Genomic DNA, 25,365 nt, shown 5'->3' with positions numbered 1-25,365 from the left:
TGGACTCATGCTGTCTTCTATGAGAAACGGAAAGGTTGTCCCTTTCTCCAAACTGGACCTCACCCTCAGATGTAAGGTTTCACGTGGAGCTATTTGATGCTTGTGTACCTGAATCCTTTGCCAAAACATCTTGTTGAGCTTGTGTCAGAGGCTTCCCTCTTTTAGGCATCAGGCAGGAATTCATGGGGCTGGTAAGATACATCTTTTTTGAAAAGTACCACAGGAATGATGTCTAGCCCTCAAGAGCTTTGCAAGGGTCAACAAAAATGTTTGAGGTCTGATGATTTGAGAGAAATAGCATTGAAATATGTACATTACTGTATGCAAAATAGATGGCCAGTACAATTTCAATGCATGAAGCAGGGCACTCAAAACCAGTGCTCTGGGACAACCCAGAGGGATAGGGTGGGGAGGGAGGTGGGGAGGGTGTTCAGGACGTGGGGGACATGCATACCTGTGGCCAATTCATGTTGATGCATGGCAAAAACCATCACAGTATTATAAAGTAATTATCCTCCAATTAAAATAAATATGTTTAAGTAATTTGCCTCCAACTAATAAAAATAAAAGTAAAAAAATTTAAAAAAATAAAATATTTTTCAAAAAATCTAAAAGAAAATGAAGTTTTAAAAAAGTTTCTGAAATATAAAAAAGCTTACTGAAAAGTCAAAATTAACATCTACAAAATGTAACCTATAAGACTATGGATTCTGGGATCAGACTGCTATGTGCTATGACACTAAAAGCTGATTTTCACACAGTAAAGAAGCCATCAATAAAATGAAAAGACAACCTACTGAATGGAAGAAAATATTTGCAAATGATATATCTGATAAGGGATTGATATCCCAAAGACATAAATAACTCAAAAACTCAATATCAAAGCAACTTGATTTAGAAGGATAGAGGTCCTGAGTAGATATGTTTTCAAACAAGACAAACAAATAGCCAAGAGGTACATATAAAAGTGTTCAACACCCTTAACATCAGGGAAATACAAATCAAAATCACTATGAGATACCACCTCACACCTGTGAGAATGACTGTGACCAAAAGGAAAAGAAACAACAAGTGTTGGTGAGGGTGTGGAGAACCCACAATCCTTGTTAGTGTGAACGTAAATTAGTGCAGCCACTACAGAAAACAGTATGAAATTCCCTTAAAAGAATAGAGTTGCCATATGATCCGGCAATCCCACTTATGGGTATTTAACCAAAGAAAACAAAAACATTGTTTTGAAAAGATATCCATATCCCCATATTCACTGCAGCATTATTTATAATAGCCAAGATGTGGGAACAACCTAAGTATCTATTGATAGAGGAATAGATAAAGATGTGGAACATAACTCAGTCATAAAAAGTGGAATCTTGACTTTGTGAGAATAGGTATGGATCTAGAGGGTATTATGCTAAGTGAGATGTCAGACAGAGAAAGACAAATACTATATGTTCTCACTTATATGTGGAATCTGAAAGACAAAACAAAAAAGACTCATAGATACAGAGATAAACTGGTAGTTGCTAAAAGAAATGGGGTGGGGAAAGGGGCAGTTAAAATAGAAGATAAAGATTAAGAGTTACAAATATTCATTTATAAATTAAGTCATGGAGGTATAATACACAGCATAGGGAATATAGCCAATAATATTGTAATAACTTTGTATGCTGACACATGATACCTAGACTTGGTGATCATTTTGTAATGGGTAAAAATATCAAGTTGCTATGTTGTACACATAAGGCTATTTTAATGCAGTCTGTCAATTATAATTCAATTTTAAAAAGAGCTGATTTTCTTCATCTATAAAATGGGGATAATAGCAGTAGCTAGCTCATAAAATTGTTTGAAAATAAAATTCGTTAATATAAAGTGCTGAGAATTGTGCATGGCACATAGTGTTTGCTCAATAAATGTAACCTGTTATTTTTAGATTAAATTTTCATCATTGGAAAACAATTTTCAAATTGTTGTGCATTTATAAGAATTCTCAATAATGAATTATGAGTGTAGCATTATCATGCTGCTGCTTAGTCGCTCAGTGGTGTCCGACTCTCTGTGGCCCCATGGACTGTAGCCCACCAGGCTCCTCTGTCTGTGGAATTTTCCAGGCAAGAATACTGGAGTGGGTTGCTGTTTCCTCCTCCAGAGGATCTTCCTGACCCAGGGATCAAACTCGCATCTCCTGCATTGCAGGTGGATTCTTTAACAACTAGCACAACCTGGGAAGCCCTAGAATTATCATAGCCACTCTTAAATAAGTCATTTTTATTAAAATAATATACAAGGCAATATAACAAAAATAGGTTTAATGCAGAATATCGGGGTCTTTAATACATTTGATAGGGTGTAGGATAGGACCTCCAGAAGTGAAAGCATATGTTACCCACTGAGGCCTCAAAAAACCCTAATGCCGTGGATGAGGGGTGGGGGTGGTATCCAGGAGGTTGTATTTTTCAGTTCTCAACTTCCCCTAAGACTGAGAAATGCACTCTTGGTTCAGATCATACTTTCTAAGGAAATAAGCAAAATGTTGCATACTTTCACTCGAAAACTATCCATTTTAAATTTCTATTTAAGTGGCTAGAGTTCCAAATTTCAAGATATTGGGGAAGCTTTAAAAATAATTGGTCTTCCATGGTGGCTCAGTCAGTAAAGAATCTGCCTGCAATGCAGGAGGCCCGGGTTTGATCCCTGGGTCAGGAAGATCCCCTGGAGAAGGAAATGGCAACCCACTCCAATATTCTTGCCTGGAGAATTCCATGGACAGAGGAGCCTGGCGGACTACAGTCCATGGGATCACAAAGAGTTGGACACAACTGAGTGACTAACACTTTTAAAAATAATGGGTGATTTCTTAGGTTGATATTCCTAAAAGAGTTTTGAAAGGCAAAAAGGTAAATTTCTAATTGAATACTCCTGAAACTCTGTGAGAAAATGAATAGGATAGAGAACAGTTAAAGAAAAAGAAAAGAAATTGAAAATGAGGAACAAATTGGGAGAACCATCTATGATTTTATAGTCTTTGCATGATATGCCTTTAATGATAGTATTTGGTGTGTTCACTGTGGTTTACAAAGCAAGTTCACACTTGTACTCACTGAGTGATTACCACCCTTACTGAAAGTGAGAATACGCAAAGATCAAGCATTCTTGAGTGTTTAAATGAAGCTGGCACTATTGTAAGCACAACAAACTCATGGGTCTCCTTATGAGGCAATTCCCATTATTAGCCAGACTTTGTAGATGAGAGAACCTGGTTGCATTTGCTCAGGTTAGACACTGAGGGAGCTGAATCCAGATCTCGGGTGTCCTGACTATATGGTTAGTGTTCTTTTCTCTAGAACAAACCAAGCTGAAACCTTTAAAAAGCAACCTAGATATCCACCAACAGATGAATGGATAAGGAAGCTGTGGTACATTTATACAATGGAATATTACTCAGCCATAAACAGGAATGCATTTGAGTCAGTGCTAATGAGGTGGATGAACCTAGAGCCTATTACACAGAACAAAGTAAGTCAAAAAAGATAAAAATAAATTTCATATATTAATGCATATATATGGAATCTAGAAAGATGGTACTGATGAATCTATTTGCAGGGCAGCAGTGGAAATGCAGACATAGAGAACAGACTTATGGGCACAGGCAGTGGGGAGGAAGGAGAGGGTGGGATGAATGGAGAGAGTAGCATGGAAACATATACACTACCATATGTAAAATAGATAGCCAGTGGGAATTTGCTATATGACTCAGGGAGCTCAAACTGGTGCTCTGTGACAACCTAGAGGGGTGAGATTTGGTGGGAAGGGGTGGGAGATGAGAGGGAGGGGACATATGTATACCTATGGCTGATTTATGTTGATGTATGGCAGAAACCAACACAGTATTGTAAAGCAATTACCCTTCAATTAAAAATCAATAAATTTTTAAGAAATTAATCCAACCATGACATGCATTTGCTGTAATGATGCTGAATTGATCCTGTCATCAAATAATCTCAGGATTAGGGAAACTATTGGGTCCATCCTCTACCTCCATGCAAAACAGACTATTAATTATTCCTGACACATGCAAATCCATTTTGTTTTTAGAGACATCAAGAGGAGCAAAGTTTATGACTTCCTTCAGTAATATCCAGTATACAAAGAAGAACTTCTTGTATAGCTCTAGCCCTATTTCATGTTCTTGAGGAAAGAGGAAAATTTCATTAAAATTCAATTTTATACCATTGAGAAATGCAAAGAGGACTCTAATCCAATACAAATGTGTTACTAAATGTCAAGACTTTTGAGAGGGCTGAAGGTTGGTAAAGCTTGCATAGTTCTGTTTTGAGATCAGCAAAGATGAGAAAAAATGTGGTCTTTCATCAGAAGCATCCCAGTCAAATTCATAAGTAATAAAATGAATTTGTCATTTACCACCACAGAAGGTGTTTTTGCCTTAGGGTAATGGTCAGCACATTGTAGCCCATGGATCAAATAGAATCCACTGTTTTTCTGTGCTCTGCCAGTACAGAATATTTTTTAACATATTTTAAATGGTTGAAAAATATTTTGTGGCATGTGAAAATTACATGAAAGTTAAACATCATTATTCCACGAGTCTAAGTGAAATACAGCTATCCTCATTCTTTTATGTCTTTTCCATGTTATGCTAGAATGACAGAGTTGTGTTATAGAGAAATAGACTATACAACTTCTAAAATATGTACTATCTGGCTTTTGCGGGGAGGAAAATTGCTGATGACTAGTAGAGAAGAAAATGAAAACTAGTACTGTTTTTTCTCACCCACTTCCATTCACTTAAGTGAAGGAAGGCTGAAACATTTGGAAGCAGAAAGGTTCAAAGTATCTGTGAGATGTCACTGGACTCTGAGTGTGGGCCCTATTATAGTTTTATGTATACTTGGGCAGCCATGGTTCCAGACCAGTTCTTGCCCATATAACAGGCATGCTCCCCATAGTTGGGGACTTTTGGTACTGCTTCATAGAAATGAGAGGAGACAAATATAACCTCTAGTGAACTCAGTGCTTATGGCAAATTAAGATATGTAAATGCTACATAATGGTGCATTTATTTTTTCCCCACTTTTCAACTGCATATAGAAAGTCTTCTTTAGTTACTGATGTTAGCTGTATATCTATTCCTTTTTAGGCAACACCATTAATAGAAGGATAGTAAGTGGATTTGTGACTAAACCAAATTAATTTAAAAATTGTGAATGGTAGTATTTCCTGGATCGCTTTGTTTCCCAAGCCAGTGTGGCCACAAGCATGCCCATCATCTTATCTGTTAATTGGTGAGCTCAGTGTGGCCTTAAGAATATGGGGATGAACAAAGATACTCTACCTGTTCTCCAGGAGCTCTGTCTAGAAGGGAAGGGAGCTATTATCTTCTGTATGCTAATCACATCTGTAAACTTCCAAATGCAGTTTCCTGAGGCCAGAGAAGATGTAACATACCCATTCACCTGGAGATGTCACTGGAAGTGGACCTTAGAGAATCAGTGCAATTTTCCCAGGGAAGGAAAGAGTGAGGGGAGATGGAATTATCTGAGGAATTTGGAACAGCATCTAAATTTTTACAGAAATGTGAAAAGACCTAAAAATGACCAGAGATGCTGAGTGAATATGGTGTTAGGTGTGTGGCATTGGAGGGGGTGGTAAGAGGAGGGGAAAATGGCCAAAGTAAAAGGGAGGAGAAAATGTGAAAAGTGGAAGATAGATGAGACTCAAAAGAGGAAAATTAAGGCCTTGAATACTGAGAGAAGGTGTTTAGACTTTATTACATTGATTTTATTTTTAAGTCAAAAAACACTTTGAGGCCAGGCATGAGACAACTCAGTTTTAGAATCTAGCCTAGCCATTCAGGAAAATGGCATTACCAAATTGAGCAAAATTATAGTAGAGTAGGCATATCAGCTAGTTTGCTTGTTTTCACTAGTTTTTATGGTGCTTTCACAAACAACTCCAAAACCTTAGTGGATTACAAGCCATTTCTCATTAACAGCACCTGTCTTTCATAGATCATCTATACCCTCCTCTGCACCTTCTTTGTTTTGAGGGAGCCAGGCTAAAGGCCCGAAATGGGACTTTCTGGGTTCATGTCAGAGGGAAAAGCTGATGATCGAACCAAGTTGTAGTTCTTAAAGTTTTTCTTTGGAAATTGTATGTGTCACCTCTACTCACTGTTTTCTTGGCCAAAGAGTGTCACATGCCTTAGTTAAAACAGTGAGGGATGTAGCAGCCTCATCTCCTAGCAAGGGGAGCAAATATCAGAAACAAACATACAATTCACCAAAGTGTGAAGTGTCCAAACTAATGCCTGAGCACGTAAGTTCAGATCCTAGCTTTACTACTTACTAGCTATGTTATGGAGAAGGCAGTGGCACCCCACTCCAGTACTCTTGCCTGGAAAATCCCATGGATGGAGGAGCCTGGTAGGCTGCAGTCCATGGGGTCGCTAAGAGTCAGACATGACTGAGCGACTTCACTTTCACTTTTCACTTTCATGCATTGGAGAAGGAAATGGCAACCCACTCCAGTGTTCTTGCCTGGAGAATCCCAGGGACGGGGGAGCCTGGTGGGCTGCCGTCTATGGGGTCGCACAGGGTCGGACACGACTGAAGTGACTTAGCAGCAGCAGCAGCAGCAGCTATGTCAACTCTGGAAATCTACTTAGATTCTTCACACTTTATTATTAGAATGATTTTATTAATACAAATGTCAATGAATATTTATATCTATGCACAGAGCATTTGTCTTTTCAAATTGAGCCCTAACCTTTTGCTCCCTAAAAAGTCTTCCCAAGTGCAGGAACTGTCATGCCACCATAGTGCTTGGGACATGTTGAATACACTAGGCCATGATCACCTAAGGCTCAAATTGTCAAAAAAAAACAACTTGAATTTGTCTTTGTAGGCCCCACCATGCCTTTCAGAGCACTTTACTTTCAGTAGGTCCTCAACGATGTCTGCTCTATTGAATAGAACTTGATGTGCTGAGGCTTTATGGGAAGCTGTCAAGATCAGTGATGTGGGCCTTGCACTCAGTGTTGAGCTGGACAAAGTGAGTAACTAAAGTGTGTTAGCACTATGAGGGGCAAAAGAACTCTTTTAGGCAACTGATATCGACACTGACATTTATATGGTGCTTCTATGGGACAGGTGTGCCACAGGCATGAAACTCATTTAATATTCACAACACTCCTCCAGGGCAGATGTTTCATCATCCTTAACTACAGGCAAGGAAACTGAGACACAGGGATGTTAAGCATTTTCTTCTACCTCCATATAACTGGGGAGTAGCAGAAGCAGGAGCCTATTCAAATCCAAATAGGCTTGGTCTAGATACCATGATCTGGACAGCTACACAATCTTTTTCCTGTAGTAGCAGTCTTTACCAATGCAATGTTAGAACCAGGGGGACTTTTTGGAAGGTAAATCTAGTCTAGGGATTTTCTAACTGTGCCCCACACAACCTTAGTTCTGTGAAGATGACTTCAATTACAATCTTCTAGATACTTAGGACTATAGCTATAACCTGTAATCTATGACTTCAACTTTTGTATGAATAAAAGATCCATACTGCCCTCTGGCTCATGGTATGGTATAAAATTAAGACTCTACATTTCAACTTATAAATTAATAAAATGTATACCAGTATTTTTTAGTATCAGAAAGCCCTATAAGAGCCTATTAGGAAAGAGTTCTACAAAAAAAAAAAAAGCAAATAGTTGAAATTACTGATCATTTCTAACTTCTTTCCTTGATAGTTAAAGAAATTGAAAGCTCAGAGACCAGGGCAGAGACATGATGGGTCCTCAAACCAGGCTTTCAGATGAGGACTCTCAATGCTCAATTCCAGTTGTTTCTGTGGTGTCTTGTTGCTTCAGATAGTAAAATGCTGCCTTGAGTCATACGCAACACATTTCTTGCTACTGCAACAGATTACCAAGGGACTTTCCTGGTGGTTCAGTGGTAGAGAATCCACCTGCCACAGGAGGAGACATGGATTCAATCCCTGATCTGGGAGGATCCCACATGCTGCAGGGCAACCGAGCCTGTGCCCACAACTATTGAGCTATGCACCCTAGAGGCCAAGTTCTGCAACAAGAGAAGCCGCTGCAATGAGAAGCCTGCATCCTGGTGGTCATTAAATAGACAATAAAACCGAGTCCTAAAGAAAAAAAAAAAAAAGAGAAGCCTGCATCCTGCACATAGAGAGTAGCCCCCGCTCTCTGCAACTAGACAAAAGCCCATGCAGCAACAGAAGCCCAGCACAGATATAAATGAATAATAAAATTATTTTAAAAAAGAGATGACCAAGGCAACTCAAAGATGACCAAACCAACTCAAGGATGACCAAGCCAGCTCAGTCTTCTGTGTGGAGTCCCAAGCCCTGGGAGAGAGATCTATTTCATAAAAATCAGATTGATCTGTTTGGATTTCCATTCTCTTACTCTAGGATTTTTTCCCCCTTTCTATTCCTATTATTAATAATACTTTAGTAGATACCCTGTCATGTATGGATGTGAGAGTTGGACTATAAAGAAGGCTGAGCACTGAAGAATTGATGCTTTCAAATTGTGGTGTTGGAGAAGACTCTTGAGAGTCCCCTGGACTGCAAGGAGATCAAACCAGTCAATCCTAAAGGAAATCAGTCCTGAATATTCATTGAAAGGACTGATGCTGAAGCTGAAGTTCCAATATTTTGGCCACCTGATGGAAAGAACTGACTCACTGGAGAAGACCCTAATGCTAGGAAAGATTGAGGGCAGGAGGAGAAGGAGGTGACAGAGGATGAGATGGTTGGATGGCATCACTGACTCAATGGACATGAGTTTGAACAAACTCTGGGGAGATAGTGAAGGACAGGGAAGCCTGGTGTGCTGCAGTCCATGGAGTCTCAAAGAGTCAGACACAACTTAGCAACTGAACAACAACAACATCAAGTTACCCTGCAGGCTGCGTTGGATTCTCAGGCTTTATATTATCCAATACAGATGGCTTTTCAATAATTTATGCTGTAATGTTTATAATAAGTGCATAGGTATTAAAAATTAATGAAGAATATATAATTTCTTAACAGTGAGACTTGGTTAGATAGAATTATCCACCAAGGAATGGAACTATCAAAATGTGTATTAAATATCCTGATTAGGGCAACATTTTAAATAATTTTGTCTGACAAGTTTTTAAAAGAAATGGGTTATAAGTTCTAAAAAATTCTAGATCACTTCTCCATTGTGTCAGCATACTGCCTAATAAAAAAAGATCTTTTAAACTATATAAACAAAATGTGAGTTTCTATCACTCTGTACAGCTCAGCTCCTTTACCACCTAAAAGTCAGAAATTCACATCTTTTCTCTTTCAAGCCTGCATTATCAAAGCATCTTCTCCTAATCATCTGTTTTACTTTTTCTCATTTCAAATTTCCAATCTCCTTTTTCCCATAATTGCTAACAACAAATAGATTTATGCACAAATTCCCTTATCTCCAAGGATAATTCATACTCATTCATTAAGGCACAATTCCAATGTCATTTTTGATATAAAGCTTTTCCTCTGTTTGGCACCGGTACAGTTTTTTTCTTTTATTTACATTCACTTATAAATTAGAGTGTGTTCTAATTAAAGCAACTGTTTATATATAATTATGTCCATACCTCCCATGTCAGACTATAAGACCTTGAGAGTAGAGATTGTCTTATTCTGCTTTGACTATTTAGTGTGCTGCGCAGGGCTTCCCTGGGGGCTCAGATAGTAAAGAATCTGCCTGCAAGGCAGGAGACCTGGATTCAATCCCTGGATCAGGAAGATCCCCTGCAGAAGGGAATGGCAACCCACTCCAGTATTCTTGTCTGGAGAATTCCATGGACAGAGGAACCTGGTGGGCTACAGTCCATGGGGCTGCAAAGAGTCAGACACAAAGTGACTAACACTCATTTTTCACTTTCACAGTGCTCAATACATTTTCTTTGAATGGTAACTGCTTTTATCTATCAAGATCCTCCTAAGAAGCATGAGCTTAAAATTATGAACCTCCTCCAAAAGGATTCTTATCAGTCCTACGAGGAAGAATATGAAGTTTCCAAATTCAAAGAGTTGTAGCTTTACTTTAATTTCATAGGTAGGAAAAAGAGAACCTTTCTGAATTTCTGCCAGATTGGAGACAATCTAACCTTATAGTTAAGGAAACTTTTGTGAAAGTGCTGTCTTCTAATTGATGGTCCAAAAAGGATCCCTTCTAGGATACCACATTGCATTTTAGTTATCCTGTCTCTTTAGGCTCCCCTGCCCGTGACAGTTTCTCAGACATTCCCTGTTTTTCATAATCTTGACAGTTGTGAAAATTCTAGTCAGGTATTCTGTAGACTGTCCTTCAGTTGGGGATTGTCTGATGTTTCCTCATGATTAAACTAGGGTTAAAAGCTCTTGAAGAAAGTGAAAGAGGAGAGTGAAAATGTTTGCATAGAACTCAACATTCAGAAAACTAAGATCATGGCATCCGGTCCCATCACTTCAAGGCAAATAGATAGGGAAACCATGAAAAAAGTGAGAGACTTTAATTTGGGGGGGGGTCCCAAATCACTGCGGATGGTGACTGCAGCCATGAAATTAAAAGATGCTTGCTCCTTGGAAGAAAAGCTGTGACCAAACTAGACAGCATATTAAAAAGCAGAGATGTTATTTTGTCAACAAAGGTCCATCTAGTCAAAGCTATGGTTTTTCCAGTAGTCATGTATGGATGTGAGAGTTGAACTATAAAGAAAGCTGAGTGCTGAAGAATTGATGCTTTTGAACTGTGGTGTTGGAGACGACTCTTGAGAGTCCCTTGGACTGCAAGGAGATCCAAAAGATCCAGTCCATCCTAAAGGAAATCAGTCCTGAATATTCATTGGAAGGACTGATGCTGAAGCTGAAACTCCAATACTTTGGCCACCTGATGCAAAGAGCCAACTCATTGGGAAAGACCCTGATGCTGGGAAAGATTGAAGGTGGGAGGAGAAGGGGATGGCAGAGGATGAGATGGTTGGATGGCATCACCGACTCGATGGACATGAGTTTGAGTAAGCTCCGGTAGTTGGTGATGGATAGGGAAGCCTGGCATGTTGTAGTCCATAGGGTCACAAAGTGTCGAACATGTGGGTTTGGAGAGGATTTTGGAGAAAAAGGGCTAGAGGTCTTTTTATTACATCATATCAACATGACTTATCACTGTTAGTTTTGATCTCTCCCACCTGGATAAGATAGTGCTTGGCAGGTTTTCCCCATGAAAAGTCACTCTTCTATTCCCCCTTCCCATATTACACTCTTTGGAAGGAAGTCACTATGGGCAGTCCAAACTTAAAGAGTTATAAATTGTGCTCCACCACCTTAAGGGTGTCATGTCTGCATGAATGTTTGGAATTCTTCTACAAATGAGATATGTCTGTTCTCCTTCATTTACTAATTCAATCAATGATTTCTACAGTATGGATTCATAGGAATTCATTTCATATGCTGGGTTATATCCCAATACTACTTTATTTATTTTATTGCTGAAATTATTCCAAATTTGGCCACTGGGGGCTTTTTCAGTTGACTTCAGTGTCACCTAGTCATCCTCCTTTCACGGTGCACATTTTATCATTTTAGTAGATTCTCATTTTCTCTCACTACAAGATGATCCAGCCTCATCTTGTATATTTCCTGGACCACTTGTGGAAATGGCTATTCCCCAAGAATCTCTGGTTCCTTTGATTGGAGAGTGATACTATACTGTGTGTTTTTTTTTTTTTTTAAGCAACACGATGATGTAGTGGAGAACTATTGTGATACAATTTGTTCTGAAATGATTTCTGATAAGCTGTGCCACACATTGTCTCACTGGAAAAGAACTGTGTTTAGTCCAGGCAGGGACTCATACTACTTGACTACAACTCAAATAGCTTAAAGAGACCCTCCAGTGAGTTCTAAAAGACCTTCTGACTTACCAACTTTTCATTCTTGTTTTGAAACCTTCACACATTCACAGAGAAAACACAGACAATTATGCTTTGTGATAAAATATGATAGAAAAGGGAAGTAATCTTTTAAACAGACTATTTGGCAAAACAACCTCCCAAATAATTGTAATTATATAATTTGCCAGTTGCATGGTGAGTATAATTAAGGTGACTAAATAACTCTGTAACAGTTATGATGCCAATTTTAGTTTTTACATTTTGCAGCATTGTGCATATTCCAGCTGAAAGACAAAACTGATCATGTGGGTAATCTACTGCTCCATATGGTATTTATAGCACAATTAAAATGTTCACTGCTGCACTTATCAGAAGCTGGATAAATCTTATAGAACATTAATATATGCTTTAAATAAATGTTACTGCTAATTATTGGAATATGACCTTTTCATTAATATAAAGGTATATGTTGGAACATAAAACAGATGAAGGACAAAATATACCAAGTCATTTTAGGAATGCTTTTTTTTTTAAAGTATTTCCCCTGGTTGATAACGTTTTCCCTCCAGCCATATTATGAAGCAATTTGATTAACAACAAATGAAGGTTAAGTATTCTTCCCACTTTCTTATGCTTGAAATAAAATTAGCCAGATGACCTTTTCATAGTTACATAAAATTACTGTATTTTTATTTATAGTCTAGAAATATACAGCCAAAGGAAAGCAAATACTCTGTTTAATCAGATGTTGAACCAGTCCCCCAATGCTATTTATTTTCCATCGTTTATTTCAGCCTTTGTCATTTCTCATTAGTACGGTTGCAGAGAAATCTTGACTGCTTTTTTGACCTCACATAAGCTTTGTTTTCCAATAAGGAAAGCCAATGGGCCTTCTGTCTGGAACCTTTATCATATTGTCTGAAACATTTCCTAAAATAAATATGTCAACCAAGGAGCCAAATAAATGCCAGTGATGTTCAGTGTCTCCTGCAAAATTACCATGCAGCCAGTGCTGCCAATGTTTTGCAGTAAGTGGGGTGAGAGAAGAACAGCACTCGACTTTCAAGAAATATTCTATGTGAGAACAATGGCATTAGGGTCACTAACAACAAAGTACGGTGACCATTTTCTAATAATTAAAATCAGCAATTAGAACCATGTGACAATAAACCAGGCAAGTAGAAATGATCTTGCCAGCAGCAGCAGGATGTCAGGGTGTTGGAAATGGAATTGCAGCTCATGTATGGAAGGTGGACTGGGTAAAATCTGAGACTGCTTTCAATTCTCAGGTATGTGTTTTTTATTTTGAAACTTCTAGTGAATTCTAGATATCTGAACCCTGTCTCAAGAAATGAGTTCTCGGCAGATCTAAATTTTAAAATATGTTTTCTATAATAACTTGGGAGGCATTGTTATATTGAAAAAAACTTTGTCAGGTCCTTCTAAACTAAATTTTTATACATATATACTATATATGTATTGACAAAAATAAACAAAACATATAAAATACTCTGTCCACTGGTTTTGGACCTAATGACTTTAGCAGTGGAGTTCAACTGCTTTACTAAGTCCTTATTTTTCATTTTAACCAATTTAAGTGAATGAATACTCACAATACATAGCATAATATATATTATATGGACATTTTCTGGTGGCTCAGATGGTAACGAAACTGAGGGTAGCTGCATGCTTAAAAAAGTGAATACATCATGGTGGAATGGAATAGCTCAGTAAACAGTCAGGTAATAAGTGAAATTTGTAGTAAGGGTAATAGCTGAACAGACAAAGAAAGTAGCTTCCTATTGAGCAGAAATTTTTAAAGCTATATGCAGATGAAGATGAGTGTGGGGGGGGTGGGAATTGGATCAATGGGGTTCATCGGAAAGAAGTTGAGCATTTAAACCAGACCAGAGCAGTTGGGCCTGTTGAAAGTGGTCACAGAGAAGATGTGACTGGTAGTCTGGCCCTGGGTCAATTGGAATTTCCTTATTCCTCTTCTGCCCTTAGAATGTACATTCTGCCCACTGTTCCCACAGTGGGAGCTGTTCCAAGGATGAAGCTTTGAGATAATGGGGTGTTGTTGCTGAGACCATCTGGAGAGAATATGTGACTGAACCCAGTTAAAACCCCTATATAAACTTTTAAGATTCTGGTGGGCTGAGTCAAAGATCTACTCATCTTGAGGCTGCCCATGACAAGTTTTTTATGTAAATTCTCTTTCTTATTACACCTGCCACCTATCAATCTGGAGTCGTCTGCCTTTTTCTTCTATTTCTCTTGCCCTCCGTGTACAGGGGTCAGTTTATGATTTTACTGAGGGAGCTCCTGAGGTTTCAAACCAATAGGTCATAGAGAGTTCATTTTTTATGTGTAGGCAATGGAGAGATATTGAAATGCTTGGGAAGATAGAATAGTAAATACGGTTTGTATCATCTCCTCCTAAGTCACACAACCAAGCCACAAATTCCAGCTCTGCCTGTCACTAGCTTTGTGACTCTGAAAGTTGTTTAATTCCTCTAAACTTCAGTTTTGCCTTTAGGATTGGAATATAATCATTCTTACTTTATATGACTGTGTGAGGATGAACATAGATAATGCACGTATATCTCTTAGTATGATGTCTGGTGTGGAATAAATGCTCAATAATCACTAAGCTATTGTTATTATTAATAACATGAGGCTAGAAGTTAGAAGAAGAATTTCAGAGAAGTGTAACTAGAGGAGGGAAAATTGCTTCAAAGATTAGTATAGCAATCCAAGTTGTTTTAATGTACAATAACATTTTATAAATATTAAATCAGTTAAGCTTATTGATTCTCAGAAGCTCTGGTAAATGTGCTTTAGTAGAGAGAATAAAAGCAAAGCTTTGCCTTCAGCACAATTTGTAGATTATTTTTGGATTTAAATAATTTTTGTACAACTTTGTGGATTACTGTAATGGAAGTTGCAAGCTGTTTTCTGGAGTAAGAAATACCTTCTGAACGTGAGGCCATAAAATATTTGTTCACATATTATCTTATGAAACTGAGTTTTTTGGAGCCAGGGACTTCAGCAGCACTGCGGACAGGACCACTGGGTGGAATGTAAAACACCATGTGCTCAGAGAACTTGCCACGCTAACAATGGCCCCAGGCCATAGCATGGTTTCCATTCATATTTGCTTATGGAGTTGTTTTTGCTTTTATTTTCTAAATGAATCCATGCACATTGCCAAAAATAATGAACTAGTACTAAAAGATTTACAACAAAGTAGAACAGCCCCTTGTCACATCTGTCTCTAATTCCTGACCCACACTTCAGAGGCAAGAGCTTGAAAATCTTTTGACTCTTCCTTCTAATATTTACCTCCATGTTTTTTAAAGAATAAGCTGGTTTGGCTCCTTATCAAATTATTGATCATTAACACAATCTCTGCATTTCTCCCTACGTGACAACTTCCACTTCCTGACATTTATTTTTGTGATATGCTTACAGTGTAATTTTTGGTGAAAAGAGTTGCTACTGCTTGCATTATTACTAAGTAGATATCATTCATTGCTGAATTATATGTAATGTACATTTGACTCCTTTTCTTGCACCATTTTTTGTCATCTGGCATGGAGCATGCCTGATTTTTTTCAAACAGCTTACTGTCCACATATCTTTAACTAATTTTCCAAATGTTCAAACAAGCACTCTATTAGTTTTTTTAATTTTTAGAAATCCTCCCTGACATTGTAAAGCTCTCCTGTCTTTTGTGCTTCAGTTTGTACTTACTGCTCTCCAGATATGCCACCCAACTGCCATCCTGAGACTTTTCCCTTTGCCTGAGACTTCACCTGGGACATTCCTTATCTCACACTTTAATTGGATCATCTCTTCCTCAGGGCACGTCTCTGCCTCTTTCTTGCTTTACACTCCTGTTTGGGTAAAGCCAGATGCTCAGTGAAAGTGGGGGGAGGTGAAGGTCTTGAAACTTTGGGCATCAAATTCTAGTTCAACCTTACTCCCCCCTTTTCTATTCATATTTTTCAGTATGGCAGTTGCAAGCTCTGATCCTAGTCATATTACATTGCTTGACTATTTTTCCCATTTCCAGAAGCTTTTTAAAATATATTCTTAAATTATGGTACTGTGGTAAGCTAAATAATGCCTCCCAAAAGATGTTCCCCTCAAGGAGACTAAAATTCAATTTAGAGGACAAAATGCCCACCATATATGATATCAAACTGATCAATCCTAAAGGAAATCAACCCTGAATATTCATTAGAAGGACTGATGCTGAAGCTGAAGCTCCAATACTTTGGCCACCTGATGCAAAGAGCCGACTCATTGGAAAAGACCCTGATGCTGGGAAAGATTGAAGGCAGGAGGAGAAGGGGACGGCAGAGGATGAGATGGTTGGATGGCATCACTGACTCAACGGACATGAATTTGAGCAAACTCTGGGAGATAGTGGAGGACAGAGGAGCCTGGCATGCTGCTGTCCATGGGGTCGCAGAGTCAGACATGACTTGGCAACTGAACAACAACAACATGAGACAATCAGGAAATAGCATTAAGCAAAGGTAAGCCAAGGCCAAAATGAAGAATACAATGATAGTTATATGAAAGTTTAATGAATATACATCAGTACCAATCAGAGAGCTAAAGGATAGCTTCATGTAATAGGTGGGAATTGAATGGTCTCTTAAGATTGAATACAAGTTACAGGACATTTAGTGCAAGACAAATAGGCTAAAAATGACAAGTGAGAAGCTAACCAGTAAAGAGAGGTGATGGGAAACAGGAAGTTTTATTTGGATGAGGGATATGTGTGTGTTAGTCACAGTCATGTATAACTCTTTGCGACCCCATGGACTGTAGCCCACCAGACTCTTCTGTCCATGGAATTTTCCAGGCAAGAATACTGGAGTGGGTTGCCATTTCCTTCTCCAGGGGATCTTCCCAACCCAGGGATTGAACCCACGTCTCTTGTCTCCTGCATTGACAAGCAGATTCTTTACCACTGTGCCACCTCGGAATCCCTATACCATTTCCAATCCTGTGTAATTTTAGTGAAATTTCAAGGAGTAGAAATAAGCGAGTTGCTTGTTATGATTTTTAAATTACTTATTTAATATTTCATAAGTTAACAAATAGAAAACAAAAAAATGGTGAAATGATTAAATATTATGAAGACATACAGCTGTTAGCTGACCATGGTTCATGTTGTACTTCATGTATTTCAAGTTTCTAGTCTTTAAAGAGTAAGTGATTGACTGGGAGATACTAAAGTAGGCATGGCATCAGGGGAACCAGCATGTGTAGTTGAGGTTCGATCCCTGTGTCAGGAAGATCCCCTGGAGAAGCATGACAACTCAGTTCAGTATTCTTGCCTGGAAAGTCCCATAGACAGAGGAGCCTGGTGGGTTACAGTCCATAGGGTTGCAAATAGTCAGACATGACTGAAACAACTCAGCACACACGCACATGTGTAGTCGAAATGTAAGCTCTTCCTACACATGATCTTTCAGTCACACACATTTGCCCCTGAACTAAGATTAATGAAAGATATTTATTACTACTAAGTTTTATACAAATAGAGATTTTATGAAGGAAAGAAGGCAGTTATTAGTAAATGCACTTTATAAATAAATATAAAACAGAATCCAAGAGACAGAACAACCTGCTAAATGTTGCATGTCAAACCAATGGCATGCCTAAAAACTGAAACCAAGTATTTTGACTCAGATAAATTTTCTTTTTATTCAATATACCCTATGATTTCTCAGAAGGCCACATGTGGCTGCAATAATTTCATTTGAATGATGATTAGAATTTCCCAAAAGGAATGAGCAATGAATTAATAAGTCAAAGTGGTTGAAAAATTGGAGATAACTTTATTAATTTGAAAATGATTAAAATGATTTTTAAATTCCATTGAACACAAGTTGACTATTATAATTCTTTATTAAAATATTAATATCACTGCATTTGAACTGGCTACATTGCTGAATCTATTCCTATTAAAATTAATGTTAAACTGCATCCTCCTTCAAAAAAAATTGTATAAATATACTAGAATTGAATGGCCGAACCATTTTGTGATATGCATGATTTGTATCATGCAAATATATTACATGTATGATTTGTAACTAAAATCATACAATTTTTAGTGTTTCCAGTGAGAGCTGTTGTTGTTGTTCAGTCCCCAAGTCCTGTCTGACTCTTTGTGACCCCTTGTACTGTAATACTCAGGGCTCCGAGCTCCTCTGTCCTCCACTACCTCTTAGCGTTTACTCAAATTCATGTTCATTGAGACGGTGATGCTATCTAACCATCTCATCCTCTGCTGCCCCCTTCTCCTTTTGCTTTCAGTCTTCCCCAGCATCGAGGTCTTTTCCAATGAGTTGACTCTCACATCAGGTGGCCAAAGTATTGGAACTTCAGCTTCAGCTTCACCATCAGTCCTTCCAATGAATAGTCAGGGTTGACTTCCTTCAGATCAGACTAGTTCAATCTACATGCAGTCCAGGGGACTCTCAAGAGTCTTCCCCAGCGCCACACTTCTAAACCACTCAGTATGGCGCTCAGCGTTCTTTATGGTCTCTCACATCCATATATGACTACTGAAAAAATCACAGCTTTGACTATACAGACCTTTGTTGGCAAAGTGTGTCTCTGCTTTTTAATACACTCTCTAGGTTTGTCATAGCTTTCCTTCAAGGAGCAAGCGTCTTTTAATTTCATGGCTTCAGTCACTGTCCTCAGTGATTTTGGAACCCAAGAAAATAAAATCTGTCACTGCTTCCACTTTTCCCCTTCTATTTGCCATGAAGTGATGGGACCATATACCATGATCTTAGTTTTCAATGTGGAAGTTTTCTTTTTTCTTTGCAGACTTTTTTACCTTTATTTTTTAAATTAATTAATTTATTTTACTTGGAGGCTAATTACTTTACAATATTGTAGTGGTTTTTGCCATACATTGACATGAATCAGTCATAGGTGTACATGTGTTCCCCATTCTTAACCCCTTTCCCACCTCCCTCCCTTTCCTTCCCTCTGGGGCATCCCAGTGCACCAGCCCCGAGCACCCTGTCCTATGCATTGAACCTGGACTGGTGATCTGTTTCACATATGATAATATATATGTTTCAATGCTATTCTCTCAAATCATCCCACCCTCGCCTTCTCCCACAGAGTCCAAAAGTCTGTTCTATACATCTGTCTCTTTTGCTGTCTCACATATAGGGTCATCATTACCATCTTTCTAAATTCCATATATATGCATTAGTATACTGTATTGGTGTTTTTCTTTCTGGCTTACTTCACTCTGTATGCTGCTAAGTCTGCTAAGTCACTTCAGTCGTTTTCGACTCTGTGTGACCCCATAGAGGGCAGCCTACCAGGCTTCCCCATCCCTGGGATTCTCCAGGCAAGAACACTGGAGTGGGTTGCCATTTCCTCCAGTTTCATTCACCTCATTAGAATTGATTCAAAGGCATTCTTTTTAGTGGCTGAGTAATATTCCATTCTGTATATGGAATATTACACACAGCTTTCCCATCCATTCATCTGCCTATGGACACCTAGGTTGCTTCCATGTCCTGGCTATTATAAACAGTGCTGCAATGAACATTGGGGTACATGTGTCTCTTTCAGATCTGGTTTCCTCAGTGTGTATGCCCAGGAGTGGGATTGCTGGGTCATCAGTTCAGTTCAGTTCAGTCGCTCAGTCGTGTCCAACTCTTTGTGACCCCATGAGTCACAATGCACCAGGTCTCCCTGTCCATCACCAACTCCCAGAGTTTATTCAAACTCATGTCCATCGAGTCGGTGATGCCATCCAGCCATCTCATCCTCTGTCGTCCCCTTCTCCTCCTGCCCCCAATCCCTCCCAGCATCAGGGTCTTTTCCAATGAGTCAACTCTTTGCATGAGGTGGCCAAAGTATTGAAGTTTCAGCTTCAGCATCAGTCCTCCCAGTGAACACCCAGGAATGATCTCCTTTAGGATGGACTGGTTGGATCTCCTTGCAATCCAAGGGACTCTCAAGAGTCTTCTCCAACAGCACAGTTCAAAAGCTTGGTCATATGGCGGTTCTATTTTCAGTTTTTTAAGGAATCTCCACACTGTTCTCCATAGTGGCTGTACTAATTTGCATTCCCACTGACAGTGTAAGAAGGTTCCCTTTTCTCCACACCCTCTCCAGCATTTATTGTTTGTAGACTTTTTGATAGCAGCCATTCTGACTGGCATGAGATGGTACCTCATTGTGGTTTTGATTTGCATTTCTCTGATGAGTGATGTTGAGCATCTTTTCATGTGTTTATTAGCCGTCTGTATGTCTTCTTTGGAGAAATGTCTGTTTAGTTCTTTGGCCCATTTTTTGAATGGGTCGTTTATTTTTCTGGAATTGAGCTGCAGGAGCTGCTTGTATATTTTTGAGATTGAATTCTTTGTCAGTTGCTTCGTTTGCTATTATTTTCTCCCATTCTGAAGGCTGTCTTTTCACCTTGCTTATAGTTTCCTTCATTGTGCAAAAGCTTTTAAGTTTAATTAGGTCCCATTTATTTATTTTTGCTTTTATTTCCATTACTATAGGAAGTGGTTTATAGAGGATCCTGCTGTGATTTGTTTCATAGAGTGTTTTGCCTATGTTTTCCTCTAGGAGTTTTATAATTTCTGGTCTTATGTTTAGATCTTTAATCCATTTTAAGTTTACTTTTGTGTATGGTGTTAGAAAGTGTTCTAGTTTCATTCTTTTACAACTGGTTGACCAGTTTTCCCAGCACAACTTGTTAAAGAGGTTGTCTTTTCTCCATTGTATATTCTTGCCTCTTTTGTCAAAGATAAGGTGTCCCATAAGTGCATGGATTTACCTCTGGGCTTTCTATTTTGTTCCATTGATCTATATTTCTGTCTTTGTGCCAGTACCATACTGTCTTAATGACTGTAGCTTTGTAGTATAGTCTGAAGTCAGGCAGGTTGTGAATGTGGAGTTTTAAGCCAACTTTTTCACTCTCTTCTTTCACCCTCATCAACAGGCTCTCTAATTCCTCTTTGCTTTCTTCCATTAGAGTGATATTATCTGCACATCTGAGACTATTGATATTTCTCTTGGAAATCTTGATTCCATTTTGTGCTTCATCCTGCCTGGCATTTCACATGTTGTACTCTGCATATAAGTTAAATAAGCAGAGTGACAATATGCACCCTTGACATACTCCTTTCCCATATTTGAACCAGTCAGTTGTTCCTGTCTGGTTCTAATTGTTACAAAGAGAGCTATTTGCATCAAACTAATAATATACCATGTGGGCATTTTTCTTTCTATTTTTCCCATAGATTTTCTTCTGGTTATTCATATCATTTGAGCACAATTACTTAAGTGCATTTACTTATGACTCTAAAATACAGTAGAAAGTGATGTTAATATGCTCTGAATATTACACTACACTTATATGATGAGCTGACTGAGTCTCCTAAGGCTGGTAACTGTAGTTATTTCTTCATCTTGCTACTCAGAACTTTACAAGCAGAAATAATCAAGATGCAGAAGTGAAGAAACTTTATGACCTTAGAAACACAATAGAGCATGTTCTTTTACATCTGTGCAGTGCTTTCAGTTATTAAAAGATGTTGTCCAGAGGGGAAAACCAAAGGTAAAATTTATTTTCAAAATGTAAAGGAGAATATGAATAAAAATTAATATAATTGTTATTTAATAAAATCATCACTTTATATACTGCATTATTTCTGTTGTATGAATATTATTCATCATTATTTTATTTATTCATTTATTTAACAAGTATTTACTGAGCATCTGCTATGTACCATAATAAGAATTGGGGATGGAATGTTGAATGAAACCATACAGAGATATGGTCTCTGTCCTCAAACATATTACATTGTAGCAGGGAAACTAATAACAAACATGATCTACTCAGTGGATAAGTTCTATGAAAACAATAAATCAGCATAAGAAAATATAGAGTTACTGTCAGGAGAGGGACTATAGTTTTCAATAGAATGATCTTGGAGAATCTATGAGAAGATGACATGGGAGCAGATTTGAACGGTTCAAAGTTGTTAGCTACACAAAGATCTTGGCATTTTAAAGAAACACAGAAAACTTTATCTGTACTTCATCATGTCATTTCAATACATCTCTCATAGTCTCACAGCTAAGATGGAGATAAGCAAACTAGGTGCTTGTGTAGACTAAATATCAGTGAACAACAGTGCCCAGGTTGTTCTGATGAAAGAAACAATAGCACCATAGGGCAAGCCATGTCCTTGTGTCATGGTGTAAGACATTGGTCTTACCCTGGTCCTAGTTACTGATGTGATCAATTACAGGAATGAAGATATAGAAATAATCACAATATTTCTATAGAGAACAAGGAAGTGAGATTATATTAGATAATGAAATCTATGTTTTTATAATGAGTTTTATCATCCTGAATCTATAAAGCTACATGTATCTATATACTTTCTTTTATGGCTTCTTGGTATTCTGTGTCCTGTTTGAAAGCCCAGCAAGGTTATTTTAAGACACATACATTGTTTTCTAGCACTTTATTAGTTATATTTTAGTGTAAGCACTGAGGTAGTGATTAGTATTAGGTTTTTTCCACAAATGACTAGTCTCTTCTATCAATGCTGCTTATTAAGAAACTATTTTTCAAAACTAGAATACTTTCTAACACCATACACAAAAATAAACTCAAAATGGAATAAAGATCTAAACATAAGGCCAGAAACTATAAACCTCCTAGAGGAAAACATAGGCAAAACACTCCCCAACATAAATCACAGCAGGATCCTCTATGATCCACCTTCCAGAATATTGGAAATAAAAGCAAAAATAAACAAATAGGACCTAATTAAAATTAAAAGCTTTTGCACAGCAAAGGAAACTATCAGCAAGGTCAAAAGACAGCCTTCAGAATGGGAGAAAATAATAGCAAATGAGGCAACTGACAAAGAATTCATCTCAAAAATATACAAGCAGCTCCTGCAGCTCAATTCCAGAAAAATAAACAAACCAATCAAAAAATGGGCCAAAGAACTAAACAGACATTTCTCCAAAGAAGACATACAGATGGTTAACAAACACAGGAAAAGATGCTCAACATCACTCATTATCAGTAAAATGCAAATCAAAACCACAATGAGGTACCATTACATGCCAGTCAGGATGGCTGCTATCCAAAAGTTTACAAGCACTAAATGCTGGAGAGGGTGTGGAGAAAAGGGAACCCTCTTACACTGTTGGTAGGAATGCAAACTAGTATAGCCACTATGGAGAACAGTGTGGAGATTCCTTAAAAACCTGGAAATAGAACTGCCATATGACCCAGCAATCCCACTGCTGGGCATACACACCGAGGAAACCAGAACTGAAAGAGACATATGTACCCCAGTGTTCATCGCAGCACTGTTTATAATAGCCAGGACATGGAAGCAACCTTGATGCCCATCAGCAGACGAATGGATAAGGAAGCTGTGGTACATATACACAATGGAATATTACTCAGCCATTAAAAAGAATACATTTGAATCAGTTCTAATGAGGTGGATGAAACGGGAGCCCATTATACAGAGTGAAGTAAACCAGAAAGAAGAACACCAGTACAGTATACTAACACATAACACATATATATGGAATTTAGAAAGATGGCAATGATAACCCTGTATGCGAAACAGCAAAAGATACACAGATGTATAGAACAGTCTTTTGGACTCTGTGGGAGAGGGCGAGGGTGGGATGGTTTGGGAGAACGACATTGAAACATGGGTATTATCTATGCGAAATGGATCGCCAGTCCAGGTTTGATGCATGAGACAGAGTGCTCGGGGCTGGTGCACTGGGATGACCCAGAGGGATGGGATGGGGAGGGAGGAGGGAGGGGGAATGCATGTACACCCGTGGTTGATTCATGTCAATGTATGAAAAAACCAATACAATATTGTAACATAATTAGCATCTAAAAAATAAATGAATAAATAAATAAAAAAGAAACTATTTTTCCTCACTGATTTATAATGCCACTTATGTCATAATCATACAAATTCATACATGTATAATTAGTAAAGTTACATATATGTCTGGATGATTTATTCTGTTCCATTTATCTATCTCTTCTTGTGTGTGGGCTCATGATTTAAAAGTTTAGACAGTTTCATGAGATTAAAGTTTTTTTTTATGTAGATGGAGCCTGAACAACAACAACAAAAAGACACAAATTGGTTCAATTATGTAGTGAGGCAGACAATCTAGCCCTACAACAGAGATACTGAAAACAGAGTCACTATTACTGTGACTTCCTCTAAAATAGATAATTGACAAGAGTCAGAGCCCATGTCATAACAGCTGCTGGGTGAAGAGTAACAGAGAGTTGAAGGAGAAAGGCCTGATAAAGGGCAAAAATTGAGGACAGCTCATGAAGGAGCTTATACATGCTAAGGAGTTTGCTCTTTGCTTTGTTGACAGTAGGAAACCTTTGACAAATTTAAAAGTAGGGAGTGACACCGTCAGGACTCTTTTAGAAGATTATTCCACTGGCAGAGTAGAGGACTGAGACTGACTGAATAATAAAAGCATTTCAGGTTAAAAATCCTTGTGTAGATTTTTATTTGCTTTTTAATGAATCTTACTAGGAAACTGAAATGTTTTATCTAGTCACTAAATGACTTTGGGCATTTTTCTTCTGTCTTTGGCCATAAAATTATAGATCTCTCTTTTGAGAATGGTACATTTGTGACTTAGAAAAAAATAATTTTAATGTGAGCTAATCTAGTGACCCTTAAAAGTAAGGTTCTTTAGCAAGGGAGAACAACTATTTTTTCTGGCCAGAGTTGCCTTTTGTTCTGTTGTCTGATTCAGAAATCAAACAAACTGTCAGGGAACTCCTTATGGGATTTTTATAGCATGGTGGGTTTTCACCCCAGTAGTGCCCTGAAGGAAACCTGTTTGAACAGGAAATTTTAAATGTCTCTCAAAAGGGGAATGCTTTTTCATAGTTAAATGTCAAGTCAAAAAATGGTTTCTTATCTTCATATTCTCTAGGCAGCAATATTGGAAAGATTTTCTTTTCAAGGTCTCTGTCTAGAAAGCAAAGAGCACAATTATAAGTTAGGATAGGAGCTATAAATTACATATTGGAAAATTCTCAAAACATGAGTTTTATTTCAGATGAAGTCAGTGACTTTATTGCCACTTCAATTCTTAATTTCAAGGCTGCAATATGTAATTAAACTATTTGAGTCTAGTCCCCCAAGAAACAGCAGGAAAACTTTAATTTCAAATACAAATTTGAAGAAATAATTTATTAAACATTTTGCTTTTGAAAATCACTGTGATACACAGCCTTTAAAATGGGTTCCAAATGATCCTACTCTCCTAGCACTCACTTTCACGGGTAATACTCTCCTCCTGAGTGTGG

Source organism: Odocoileus virginianus, unplaced genomic scaffold (genome assembly GCF_023699985.2).
Source record: "Odocoileus virginianus isolate 20LAN1187 ecotype Illinois unplaced genomic scaffold, Ovbor_1.2 Unplaced_Scaffold_9, whole genome shotgun sequence".
Lineage (NCBI taxonomy): Eukaryota > Metazoa > Chordata > Mammalia > Artiodactyla > Cervidae > Odocoileus > Odocoileus virginianus.
This window is presented reverse-complemented; position numbering follows the sequence as displayed.